General features: G+C 37.5%; 1 protein-coding gene across 3 annotated transcripts in view; it reads left to right on the top strand.

Annotated features, from left to right (window-relative positions):
* The window catches only part of LOC145669037 (uncharacterized), a 265,385-nt gene that overhangs the window by 180,469 nt on the left and 71,559 nt on the right, over positions 1-13,357 (top strand). The gene's annotated exons all lie outside the window — the stretch shown is intronic.

The raw sequence follows: 13,357 nt of genomic DNA, 5'->3' as shown, positions 1-13,357 counted from the left end.
GTTTTACGTGTTCGAATTTTGTTTTCTGTAAAAGAAGAGTTGTAAATGTCTGCAGGCACTGAGGATAGTTGTCTCTTCTTTATAGCGGCAACAGAAGCTGAACGTTTTGTGTTTAGTGGGCTCAAACAATGACCTTGCGTGTGGACGGAGAACTGCAATTACTGAAACGCACCGTGTATTTTGAACATTCCGCTAAATTACAGCGTCAATGTGCTCCGTTTCTCTTCACTTGGTTTTAAACGTAACCTTGGAGACCTAAATGGTAGGCTTTTTAGAAGATGAAACGCTTTGTCAGTTCTCAAATGTTACCAACATGTTTCACTGATTCACTAATATTTGTAATAAACAGATTGTCGGGAAGTGTCTTTATTAGTCCCAATCCACTAGTTCATACACGGCTTTGGTATTTTACTCAACTATCTATCACCATTGTGTGGGTAGTTTACAACTAAAGTATGTTTCCTGGGTGTTGAACTGTTTTCTTGCCTCAGTTTTACATATACAATCGATGACATTTATTTCCTCGTTACGATGATGAATTGTTCGTTCCTCCTAAATTAGGAAATTAGCACGCTCCTTTCGTGCTTGTAGTTCCGGGTTCTACTCTCGCACGAGCTCTGGCCCTGTTAGATTTTAAAGCGTAACCGTTAAATACATTTGTTGTCAGATGTACTTTCGATTTATTTTTGTATCACATGTGAAGAGATTGTGATTTTTATTCTACGTTAGACTACGTCATTGAGCGTTCGTGTTAAGAAAGACCGTTAAGCTCTATCAATTTGATGAATAGGCTTTGGCAAATGTAATAGAAGTACTTCTGTTGGATTTTGCTTTGGATCAATATATTTTACGAGTAAAACGAAATTTCAGCAGGAAAAAAATACGCCTTGTATGTGTTTCTCTGATCAACAGTTTAGGAATTAATTGGAATACAGTGAAATTGGTATCGAACCAAGTAGTATTTGAATCCAGTTAGTTTTCGGTATTATGTACAGACTGAAGAGTTACCTTTCCTCTGCGTCAAAGACACGGACAAACATAGATGGATGTGTAACCCCCCGCCCGGTTTAACAGCTAAAAATGATGATCTTATAAAAGTGTAATACAGTTTCAAGCTTTGTAGGTTGGTTGATTTCGAGTAGAGAACCATAAGTACCGTATATGAGGCGTGGGATCTCACCTATAGCTTAACGTGGGATCCGAACCACATGAACTCCCACTGGGAATCGAACCCGGGTCTCCCGCGCATTCACTATCTAGATAGCCACGAGGAAGCTTAAAATAGCTTTCTAGGAATTCGCGCTCCACATCTGATAAATTCCTGTAAGTGCTGTTAAAATTTGCATAACATATAATTATTCAAAGAAGTTGTTAACATTTTTTATATAGCAATGCTTTTATACTAAATGGCTTAGGATATTCCCATTTTCTCAGATGTAGACATAATTTTCTAGTAATAATAAGTATTAATCGATATTTACTTGTAGACTAAAATTAATCTTGACGAAATAATCATATAAACAACAGTTTCCAATAAATATTGAGATAAATGAATGACCTTGTTTCTTCCTCTTCCCCTTTGGTAGATTGTATGCGTCATCGTTTGGAGAGAATCGATTTGCTCTCAATCATGTTCTATTGAAGGGTGCACTTAAAGCATCTTCCGGGTAACAGGATCCATCCCTTCACTCTTTTTGTAGTTACGTCACCGGTGGTGAAAGAACTTTTGAATTCAAATCGGATGGCCCACATTTCTCCATCTTTTGTTGCTCGTGAACCTTGTTGACACTTTTTTCTGTTTTACATTATACGACATCCCTTTCAGGTTTCCTTTGTTCTATTGGTTATACTAAGTAGATGCTTCAATTCATTTTTGTTTCCAGTAAATGGGCTGAGATGTTTATTTTTCTGCAGAAAATGTAAGCTAATTTAAGGTACAGAATGTTAGTGACAATAACATAAGTTATTACTATTATTTTTTCCTGTATTCATTGTTGTATTTAGTGCTTCTGCGAAGACCATAGAAGACTGATGGATGATAATACTGTCTGTCAGAGAGAACATATTTTACGGATGAGAGAGCTTTCTTGTGGCTAAGCGGTTACCATATGCATCTTTGGCGTGGGAGATCGGGGTTCGATTCCCTGGAGCTCATGTGGTTCGTATTTCACTTAAGCTGTAGATCCATATCTCATATAGCCTCGCTGCTGAAAGGGGCGGCAAACTGAAAATCAAATTCTTTTTTGGAAAGGAAACAAAATATTCTACATCGCAGATGCGTTCCTAATTATTTAAATACAAGGTTTATGGAAATTAAAAATGTCCAAAAAACTTACTACATTGGGTTCAGTTGTGATTGAAGCTTTAAAGAAAATGTTTACGTGAAAGGATCCGAGTTAACCGTATCGCATGAGTTGCTTCTTTGTTTTATATGTTATACTTAATATGTGGAAATTATATAAAAAGGCTATAATAATGTATTAAAGGTCTATTGTAGCCATATATCGCTCTTCCATGTGATATTCGTGGTCCCAGTTTCGGTTTCCAATGAAGACTCAAGATCATTTTTAGTGTTGAGCATCATGAGCTAATTGGAATGCTCAACGAATAATAAGGATACTACATAAAATGTCAGTAGAAATTATGTACTAACTAATTACCACGGCCATTCGGCTGACTTGAGTTCTTTTCATGATCTGTCTACACTAGCTTAGTACACTGCTGCGGCTTTTAAACCAATGAAATGCTTTGGCTCAGTATCCAAACCCAGCAGGCAGGCGATGGATGGCCCATCTGAGCAGGACATTATTCATATCACTTCTCCGTTGCTTGAACCTGAGAGACCTGTCACTTGTGAATCAGATACACATCACTCTTTTCGTGTGCTTTGCTTTTCTAGTCGGCCTGTTCAGAGTAGGTCGCAGAAGCATGAAGTGTTACATTTGATAAGAAGATTAAGAGAAGTTATTGTACTTCATGCTGTTTTCAATAGTGGAAGGGTGGTTGCGTGTTGGTTACGTATCTACACACATTCTGTAGTTGTACCAAAAGCAGTCGTATTCAAACGCAAGTAAAAGCTAATAAAGTAACAGGAAGAGGGCGTTGGAGTGAGTCGAGAATCTTCCGTACAACATCCGTCCACTAACCTCTTCAGCTAGATATGAAGTCATCAAAATTAAAAACCGGCTACAGATGACAGAAAAATGATCAATTCTTATAGGTTTGTAATTGTACACGCAGTATAAACGGAAATATCATTTTCAAGAAATTGATTTGCATTTGCATTAATGGTGTCATAATTATACCGTTGTTGTTTACGTAGTGTTTCTAATTCTAACTTATATGTATTCAGTCTGAATAATTTCGTTTTACATGTTTAAGCAGAGGGGAAGAGAATGGTCTGTTACCTTTACTCCCGTACTGATCCTCTTCCACTGGGTTATTGGTCCCACCTAGGCACATTAGGGTAATTGGACTAGAACCTACCTTAGGGAAAATAGATTTTAAAGTTCAATACTTTGCTACTAATACATAAGTCTTCATAAAAGATAAACAAGACTTTAAAAAATCATCTCTCAGATTTCCCGTTTTTATTATCTGAGGTCGCTGTTTTTAGTGAGGTACTTGCAGGTCCGTCTGTAGTCATCCAATCCACAGCCAGGTTATTTTTTGTGATTCACTGCTCCTCATCCTCCTCCGTCTCCTGTTCGTGTTTATTCTGTTTCCATCATTACTTCCTATCTACTTCTTGGCCAAACCATACTTACTTGTTTCCATTTTTGGGGGGGGGATAACACGGTGGCTCAGTAGTAGAGGAGGGTGAGGTCCCTGGTTCGATTCCAGGCCAAGTAAATTTCTGGACAACATCGTGTCCGTGGGTTTTCTCAAGGTATTCCTGTTTCCCCGCACTTTCTCATTCCAACAATTCTTTCATAATCATTAACTTGCTTTAATCATCGTTTGTCTCCAGCACAAACATGGGACGTTAAACTCAAAGGTTGTTTGCTTTTTTAATTTTCCTCCATGTCTGCTACTTTCATTGTATTTGGTTCTTGGTTCCTGCACATATCCACCGTACCGTTTTCATTTTTGTCGCTCGTCTCACTACAATCCTGTGCGTTTTTCCGCTAGCGTAAATAGGATCTTATTTAAAACAAAATTCCTGTTATTAAACCTATAACTTTTCTATCTGGTTTGTAATTGGTTACTAACTTCGATAATAATCAATATCTCATAAAATAGATTATCGTTTTATCTAAGTACTAAGAAATCAATGTCATAGTACGTATAAAAGCACGCTACAACGTGCTGGGTTCGATTCCCAGTTCAAGAGCCTTAAAATTTGAACTTACTACGAGTGTCCGTACCCCACCTTCAACTGTAGGTCCACCACTTATATAACCTTGGTGCTGAAGAGGAATACTAAACTGCAATCACGTAACATGCTACAACGGTAAAGAACGGCCGTAAGTATTGTATATATTGTTAAGAAAGAGATTGTATGCTTGTATTCATAATGAAGTAATCTATTTAAAAATCTACAGGAAAGGAAAGAAATAATAATAAACAGTATTACGCACATCCAGTTTGTGTGGCTGTGCTACCGAAAACTAGCCGAAAGGACGTGCAGTGCGGTGAAAGAAGATTCTTTCTTTGTAATTTTCGCTCAAAGATTTTCTTGAAAGCATTTTTTCTTTCAAACTTTGGCTTAAAGAAGCAACTGGAATACAATGGGAGGTAGTTCAGTGCCTCTTGTGCTGTTGGAGTATTGTTCCCATCCCACGCTACTGTGTTGACCTCCCAGAGGTGGTTGGCAGCATAAACGTTACAAATGTAATTCGACAGAAGTAAGCGATTTTGGCGAATAAAGCAATGAAGGCAGGAAAATAATAATAAAAACTTCCTTTCACGTCTCATCCAATGAACGGAATGTTTTCCTGTTTTCTTCCTATAGTGAATTCACGCTATTCGCTCAGTATGTATGGATGCATCTCAGAACATACATTATTTAACGGTGGATGCAATGTATTGACAAATGATCCCTAAAGGGTTCACTCTTTCTATTTAACTACAGAAATTATTGAATATTGAGCATCTAAAATTGCAATCACTAGCTTCAGGCTAATATTGGTTTAGGAAATCTTAAAGTAGAAATATAAAATCCTAACCAATAATTGAATCCAGATCCGGTCCTTCCACTTGTCAGGCTTTGAGATACCGTTACTCTTCATGTTGTGGGGAAACTTGTTAAAGCAGTAGCAGAGGATGGATTCTGAAAATCATTGTTGTGTAAACGGAAGCGTACATGCGATCTTCGCATTTGCACCAAGTGAGTTTTCTTAATTTCCACTTGTTATGGATAGTTGATAACAATTTTTTGTATTATTAGGATTCCTAAACTACCTGTTCAATGAATTCCTGAGGCAATTTTAGAAGTTACATTTTTAGTACTTAATACGAGAAGTCATCCTCAATCAAATTAATTGTGATGCTGTAAATTACGGTCGATTATGCTTTGCGTCCTTATCCATCACGAAGCTTACGAATGGTGTACGGGGCCGCAGGTTCGATTCCCGGTGCAAGCCTTAAAATTTGTATAAATTATGGTGGTTCGGATTCATCTTAAAATGTAGATCTCATATAGCTTCGACACTGAAAAGGGATTCCAAATTTTGCCAAGCAAACAAACAGCAGAAACGAAGGTTAATAGTACAGGACTATCTGCCAGGTTTCAAGCGGATATGGCCAGCAGTTATTTTTGTGTTTTCGAATAGATATGGCATTATTGTGTGAAAAATCGCTATAATGTTTTATCAGTAGCGCTCAGATTAAAAGTTAATTTTATTGTATTGTATGTATCTAGAGCTCTGCCTCTCGTAAATAAGCAATTCTAACAGTCGACAGGGCCGGATCCAGAATATTCTGACGAGGGGCGCACCAATAACTACCAAAATATCCAATCACACTGAAACTTTAAAGTGACATGTAACAGTTCTTTATCCCTGTCAACGTTGATGCATAGAATGGCAGGGAGGGTTATTGTAAAGAGAGTCGAAAGGGGCATAGAGAAAACAAGTTCTTTCCTGCTGGCGTCTCTTTTTTTCCCTACTTGAGAAATGTTATATAGTCTTGCTTGCTGAATCCTTTTCGCTCAACGTTCAGAAAATCAACTTAAACTTTTGGAAACGGAAACATGACGGCAGAATGGGGCGCATTAGAATTTTCCACATATTTAGTGTATGTACAAAATATAGTTCTTCCTGTTTGTTGAAATTTAGCGTCCCTTTTCAGTAGCGAGTCTATATGAAATGTGGAGCTATAGTTTAGAGTGGATCATCGTAATACGTTCAAATTTTAGTTTGTCCTTTCTCACCAGGAATCTAACCCGGGACCACATGCACCAAAGGCATACGAACTAGCCATTAGACCAGCGGAGAAATATTAAATAAACATTCTTCAGATTCAAGTTAGAATTGTCAGGTAATTTTTAAGTATGACCTGGATGAATATATATATAAAATAAGCATCAGCGTACGGCGGAGACCGTAATGTGGTAAAACTTGCATAACAGCTTTTGACAAAAAGAAATTTAAAGTGAGACTTCTTGATGAAATGAAAGCAACGAATCAAAAAGAAAATCCTTGGTGTTTGATGAGAGATTATAGAACAAAGTCTAGTTAAATTGTGTAAGGAGTGTGTGACGTCATTCGAATATTTACAAATAGATGTCACTGGTTTATACCAAATAAGAAAATATGTTTTTTGAAATGGCATTGAACTTTGTAACTAGGCATTCACACCATTTACTACTTCCGTAATTTATCAACGTTGTATCTATCTCTCTCTCTCTATGTAAAACCAGGAGCCTATTGAAGAGAACATTGTTGTTGGATATACAGTTTGTATTCTCTTTATACAGTATGTACTGATGATTGGAAATAACTTCGCTTGCAATACAGCGTCGTAAAAGAAACGTTTGTATGTATTACGTCTGTTGATGATATTAATAATCTAATTTACATATTGTCATCATTGGATGTATAGTATTTACTCAAGCTACTTTTATACGTCTTAACCTACTTCGTGATCGTATGCTAATCGCGTGTAGACCTTTCCAGTTCATATTTCAAATTTCTGTCCACCAGGCATCATAGATACATGGAAATGAGAAAATCTACGAAAGTTTCTCGTATGTTGAAATTTGGAAATATCTGAACGACTTGTAGCATCAATGCAGGAGTATTTGTTATGAAGGAATTTCATATTTCTTGCTATAAGGCTCAGTCGTTACTACTTACAGAAGCACTATCAATTTTCCACAGAAAGAATAACATTTCAAAGCAAGAATTTAATGTATTCAAAATATGCTGATATTTATATAAGTTACAATTGAATTAACGCGTTACAATTGAACATATAAGCAGAGAAAAAAATAAAATATTTAAATAATTGATGATTCCTGTCTTCACAGTATTTCTCGTTACGAATAACATTTGCGCAATACTGTTTTTATTCATTCATTGACTCTGAAACTGTGGTTTTAGAAGCATAACAATGAATAAGTTATTTTACAGTTGAGCATTAGGGTCGTATTGGAGAAAAAGGAGAATTTGTGAAGCGAGCTGTAATCTTTTTGAACCTCTCTCCGCAAACTATGAAGTAATTTCTAAAGTCCATTAAGTGATTTATAAAAAGAAATGTTGTATAGGAGGCCACGTTGAAATGAAAACCGGAAGTGTATGTGCTATATCCGTTGCCTGACTGTCGTGTGTTACGGAACAGATGTTCAGATGAGAATTTACTTGTTGGGTTGTCTTGGATGTGCTGTTGTGGTGACAGGAGAACTCTGCCATCTTCTCCATTGACAAGAAGCTCGTGCCACCGGATGAAGGGGGGATTGGCCATTGTCAAGACCCAAGACACGTGCGATTTCAGCAGCTGCATGGTGGATGAAAACCGGGAACAAAGCAAGCAACCAAAATTTCCGGCGAAGAATCTTCAAGGAACACTCAAGTACTTCTTCAGAGTGGAAATAAGCGAGGAGGGGAAATTCTCGTTGAATTTTTAACGAAATGTCTCCTTATTCGTCATACTTGATATTCCGATGACCCGGTCTGAAAATGCAGATTTGAAACTTTAGCCACATCATGATTCATAAGACTTTTGCTAGATAATTTGTGGGTATATAATCATCAACATCTTAATTTTACTGGATACAATCAAAATATTTTTGAAAATATAATTTTTATACAAAGACTCACACAAAGATACCACTCAATACTTCAGTTCTTTGTGTAAAAGTTAACTAGTGTAAATGATCCTTGTTTAAACCGTAGTCGTTGAGTACCTGCGCCATTGCCTTTTTTTTTGGGGGGGGGGGGTCCTTTCTTGAGTTTAACAGAGACTTTAATGTTCTGGTTTGGCTGTGAAAAAATAACTTTTGTGATACATAATCAAGTATTTATAAATTAAATTTAGGTCATATTAAATAAGTGTAAAATTGTTGGTGTGCGCGCACACCTTTGGTACGGAAACTCAGTTTGATTTCCGTTGGAACTCGTGCATGTGCTTCAGTTCCACCCTCGAACTGAAAGTTTACGTATTATAAAGATAAGGTTAAATTTCAAATCAACTAACTAATTGATAACAAATCAAAGGATGTTTCAATAGATTTGAAAAAGGAATCGGTAAAGTCGCGCCATTAAAAATCGTAGTCATTTTAGAGGAAAAAAAAAATGTTTCGTATATACTCCATCTATAAGCTGGCTGCAGAATTTTACAAAAGTTTTTCATCTGGTATATTTAAAGATTTTTTTTTTTTTTTTTTTTTTGTATTTCGATTGTTTATTAATGAAATCATTGCATCTGAGTTTATACTCTTATGAGTGCAGATGAGTGGCTACCAGTTCTTTGAGGTGTTGCAGTGTTTTTCCTGGAGATCCCGAATGGAAGGTGTCTGGGCTGCAAGTGGGTGTTGCTGTCGCTGAAGTGATATACGGGTGGGATCATCTTTTGTGTGGTCAGATCTTTTGTTGCTGATAGGAGGGATTTCAATGTTTTCTACTAAAATAAGTGGTTGTTATGGGTGGCCACGTCGGATCATGGGAAGCGAAGGAGAGAAATGAGGGGAGGATGTCAGATAAAATTATCAGAAGCTTTCTCACTGAAATATTACTGATTTTCGTTTGCAATAGGGAGCTATCTTTTCTGTTTGTTGGATTAGTGATTATGGTAAAAGTTAATATATTCAGTAGTGAATAGTTATTTTGATCATGTACGAAATGAGAGGAATCTCTGTCATATTAAAACGCCTGCGTACTAGTTATTATCAATACATATACTCATGGAGTAGTTCATATACAATCTTCAGCCTATTTGTTTGGCTGAAGGTAGGAGCCAGTAGGGCACCCACTTCTGGAGCGAGGGATCCCTGGTTCATTCCCAGCTCATGTAAGTTTGTAGTAGACATCATATCATAGGGTTTTTCGAGGCTCTTCTGCATTGTCACTCCATCATTCACAATCGTGAGACGTAAAACTACGACTGCTGCCTTCTTTCACTTCTCCCTTTTCCTTTCGTATATGTCTCAGAGGATACAACTTCTCACACAATATCTGAACCAGTTTCTCTTTTTAGCTACATTCAATGCTCTTGTGTCCCGTACTGTGAGCTGTTGTAGCAGGTAGTTATATCAAAATGATGTTTTTATTTTATTAAGGATACTAAATCGATGTATTGAGAAACTTTAAATTCGTAGGTCACAACTACCTGAATCACAAAAGACTGTATTCCAGTGGTGTAAATTAATATATGTGATTTGTTAAAATAATAAAAAAACAAAGTATAGAAGAATTAAATGGCTGATTTATACTCGTGTATTTTGCATTTAAAAAAAAAATCTGTTCTCACCTACAAACTGGTGTTCAAAAGGTGTCTGCTGCACTGTAAAAAGAAAGAAAAGGTGCTAAGTTCTGAAACATTCAGCATAACGAACAGTGTACTATCCTAAATGTAAATGAAGAAATAATTAAATATCGATTAGAAATATTTAACATGTTAAAGGTGTTAATTATCCTGTTATGCTTCGAAAGATTGTTTAAATGTGAGAACATGGCCAGCTGGAGGAGGGAAAGAGGTCATTGCCATATTAGCACCACGTTTCATACGTTGCATAAACAAGTTGCTTATTTACGTATGTGAGGGAAGTTGCTTTAAACTATAGCAATTTAATTGATATTCTTTCAATAAAAGACGCTCTGTAGGTATATGGTTAGCATAATCGCCTTTGGTGCGGGAGGCCTCGGCTCGATTTTTGGTGGGAACTCATGAGATTTGGATCCTCCTTAAGCTGTAAGTTCACAAGTCATGTATCTTCGGTGCTGAGAGGATGGCTGCTACCAAAGGAAAGGAAGCGAGTTAGTCTGATCTGCAAGATTTACAACCTACCAATATTTCTATGACGTAACTTCCAATTTCAATATTATAATAATTATCATCTAAAAAACTAAACTCCTAACGTAACAGCCCTTAACGGCCAGGGCCACTCATGACTTTGAGGTGATGTGTAGTCAGCACATCGGTCCCCTCGCCGTTAATACTGGCTTTCTAGACCGGAGATCGCTACGTTTTCTCGATTAGCTCTCCAGTTATGCTCACGACGCTGGGTGGACGCCTGAATGCCAACACCATCTGGTGAGAACGAACGGTCACTCATCTTTTCTGTGACCTGATCCGGCGCTGCTTCAATTCGCTGATTTCATGAGAAACGGTATTCCAGCGCAGCTACTACGTTGGCAATAGTACCTGAATATTTTCCCTTATTGATACTTTGTTTGCTGCTAACTCAGAGCTTACCATTATCACAGTCTCCATATTTCACGGTAAGAATTATTCGTTTTTTAAAAAGTCCCATCAAGTAAATAGCTTAAAAACAGTGAACATAAAAAATGTAGAAAGTCAGCCGGGAAATATCTATAAAATGCTATTACATGAATTAATACCTGTTTTCAAGACCTTTCGTGTAGTGGAGAAATTTGAGTATCCAGTAATTATGATGTCAAATTGTCACCCTAATTTCTGACTTAGTTGTTACTTTGTTATTTACTATTTTTTAAAAAGTGAAATTGGGGGTAGCAAAGGTTAACGAGCCTCGTTCTTTATTTTTTGATTCTTCTCCACAGTCACATTTCAAAAGCTTCTAATAGTTTTCAGTCACTTTCACAAATTCTGCAGCGTAAAGTAAAAGATTTGATTAACCTTTCCTTAAATACTTTTTCTGCCATTTCTGTCCTTGAATTTCATGCTCATTTTTCGTCTTCGCCAATAATGCTCCCAAGGCACCGAAAACTAGTCACTTGTTCCATTTTCTCCCTTCTTACTTTTATATTTATGATACAGAATGCTTCGTTCCAATCACCATTGCTTTTATCCATCTAACATTCAGTTGCCTGAAATTTCCTTAGTTCGTTCATACGCTTTCAATTCGGGAGCTGAGAGCTGCGTTAGGAAGAAATCTTCCATTTGTCTCCAGATTACGCACGGGCGGAGTGCTTCCTCTTCCTTATCCCTTTAGAGGGAGGGACGAAGAAACACCTGGGGTCTACTTCCTCGCTTGGTTTATTTATGTATGTAGACGCACACGCCTGCATAGGGGCAAAAGCTCGTTTCCAGCATACTGACTTCGTTAAAAAAAAAAAAAAAAAGCTTCTGATTAATCTACGGAAGAACATTTTTCCCTATTCACTGGACTACACTCTTTCCGTAACGCCTACAATACCTAGTTTTATAATTGTACACTCTCCGACAAAAGTAATGTTATAGTTTAAATTCAGATAAATGTACAGAAGTCTGTGACTACTTACTCTAGTTGTTCTTGTGTAAAAAGTATAGAATGTGATCGCGAAGCTCTACGTCTAAGTCATATGCGACTAGCAATCTCTACTTTGGTTGCTAATTAAACCGCGCCCACTGCAGGGGCGGATCCAGGTCTGACTTCTGGGGGGGGCGCTGGGTTGTCATACTGCTACTTTTAAGGGCACCAAACTTTGGGATGAGTTTTATTTATATATATAAAATGAGAAAGTTTCCTCTTCTGGGGGGGCGATCGCCCCCCCCTGGATCGGCCCCTGGCCCACTGATAATGGCATTTTGATTTTTCATTAGGCAGAATTGGACCTCCTAAGTTCTACCTTAGATACTTTTTGCTGAGTAGGCAAACACTCGATCTGTGTAGTCAAAATATATCCAGTGATACTTATTGACAGTGACCTTAGATTTCTCGTAAACCAACCCAGACTATATTTTTCACAAGAATATGAAAAATATTATATTTTGAGGCATTTCTCGCCACAATTACTTATACACACTACAAGTGCATACTCATATCAACACTTAAAAAAAAAAAAAAATCTGATTACTTGACACTGTCATATACAGCCATCCTAGGCCTCTTTACATTGGGACAAAAGGAAAGGAAGTCCTAACCTTTGATATTTGCTTCATGGAACTTGAAGAGATTCAAGGTGACCTGCCACCTAGTGTTGAGAGTACGGAAGCTAAGTTGTAGAGCGTTCACCTCTGGTGCTAGGGGTCCCGGGTTCGATCCCAGCCCCTGCCAAGTGAACCTTGTGGTGGACAAACACCGTGTGCATGAGTTTCCTCGGGCTTCTCCCGTTTCCTCCCACTTTCTTTTCATCTCTCATCATCATCGTCTCGGCATAATCGTGGTACGTAAAACTAAATAGTTTCATTTCAATTTCTGTTGAAAGGCTATTCGAGTTCTCTCCTACATTAAAGGACATGAACTCAGACCAATTTGTTTCTACCGCAATATGTACGGCGTGAATATACACTTCGCTGTTGTCTGTTCTCATATATTCAGCATGGCCTAGGTTTGAAAGTGAATGGTTGGAGCTTCAATACGTTTAATTTTCTAATGTAAAACGCGTCTTCTTGATACGAAAATTCGCATCCTTCATCACTCGAAAATCGATTCTCTGAAAGCATTTGCTTTCATACTTGCGTGACTTAAAACGTTGTGTATTTTTGCGAACGTTCTACTTTGTTTAATAATCGCCGTCATGAAACAGCCCATAGCAATTTGGCTAAATTTCCTGCAACATTCAGCTGTGGCTTCTTCCGTGAGAACAGGATGCATGATGGTGGCATTTAACGTAATTGAAATGGATCAACGTTTTCTATCCTCAGCCATCTTTTATCAGCTGCACACAGAGGACTCCAGAGGAAATTAATAACAGGGGGAGATAGCGGGCTATTCATGGTCGTCGATTATAGATTCTGTGGAATTCTTAACATTAGGATTGGTCGAGTAGCTACCACTTGCAAGATAACGCAGAGC

Source organism: Thermobia domestica, chromosome 13 (genome assembly GCF_964235325.1).
Source record: "Thermobia domestica chromosome 13, izTheDome1.hap1.1, whole genome shotgun sequence".
Lineage (NCBI taxonomy): Eukaryota > Metazoa > Arthropoda > Insecta > Zygentoma > Lepismatidae > Thermobia > Thermobia domestica.
This window is presented reverse-complemented; position numbering and strand designations above follow the sequence as displayed.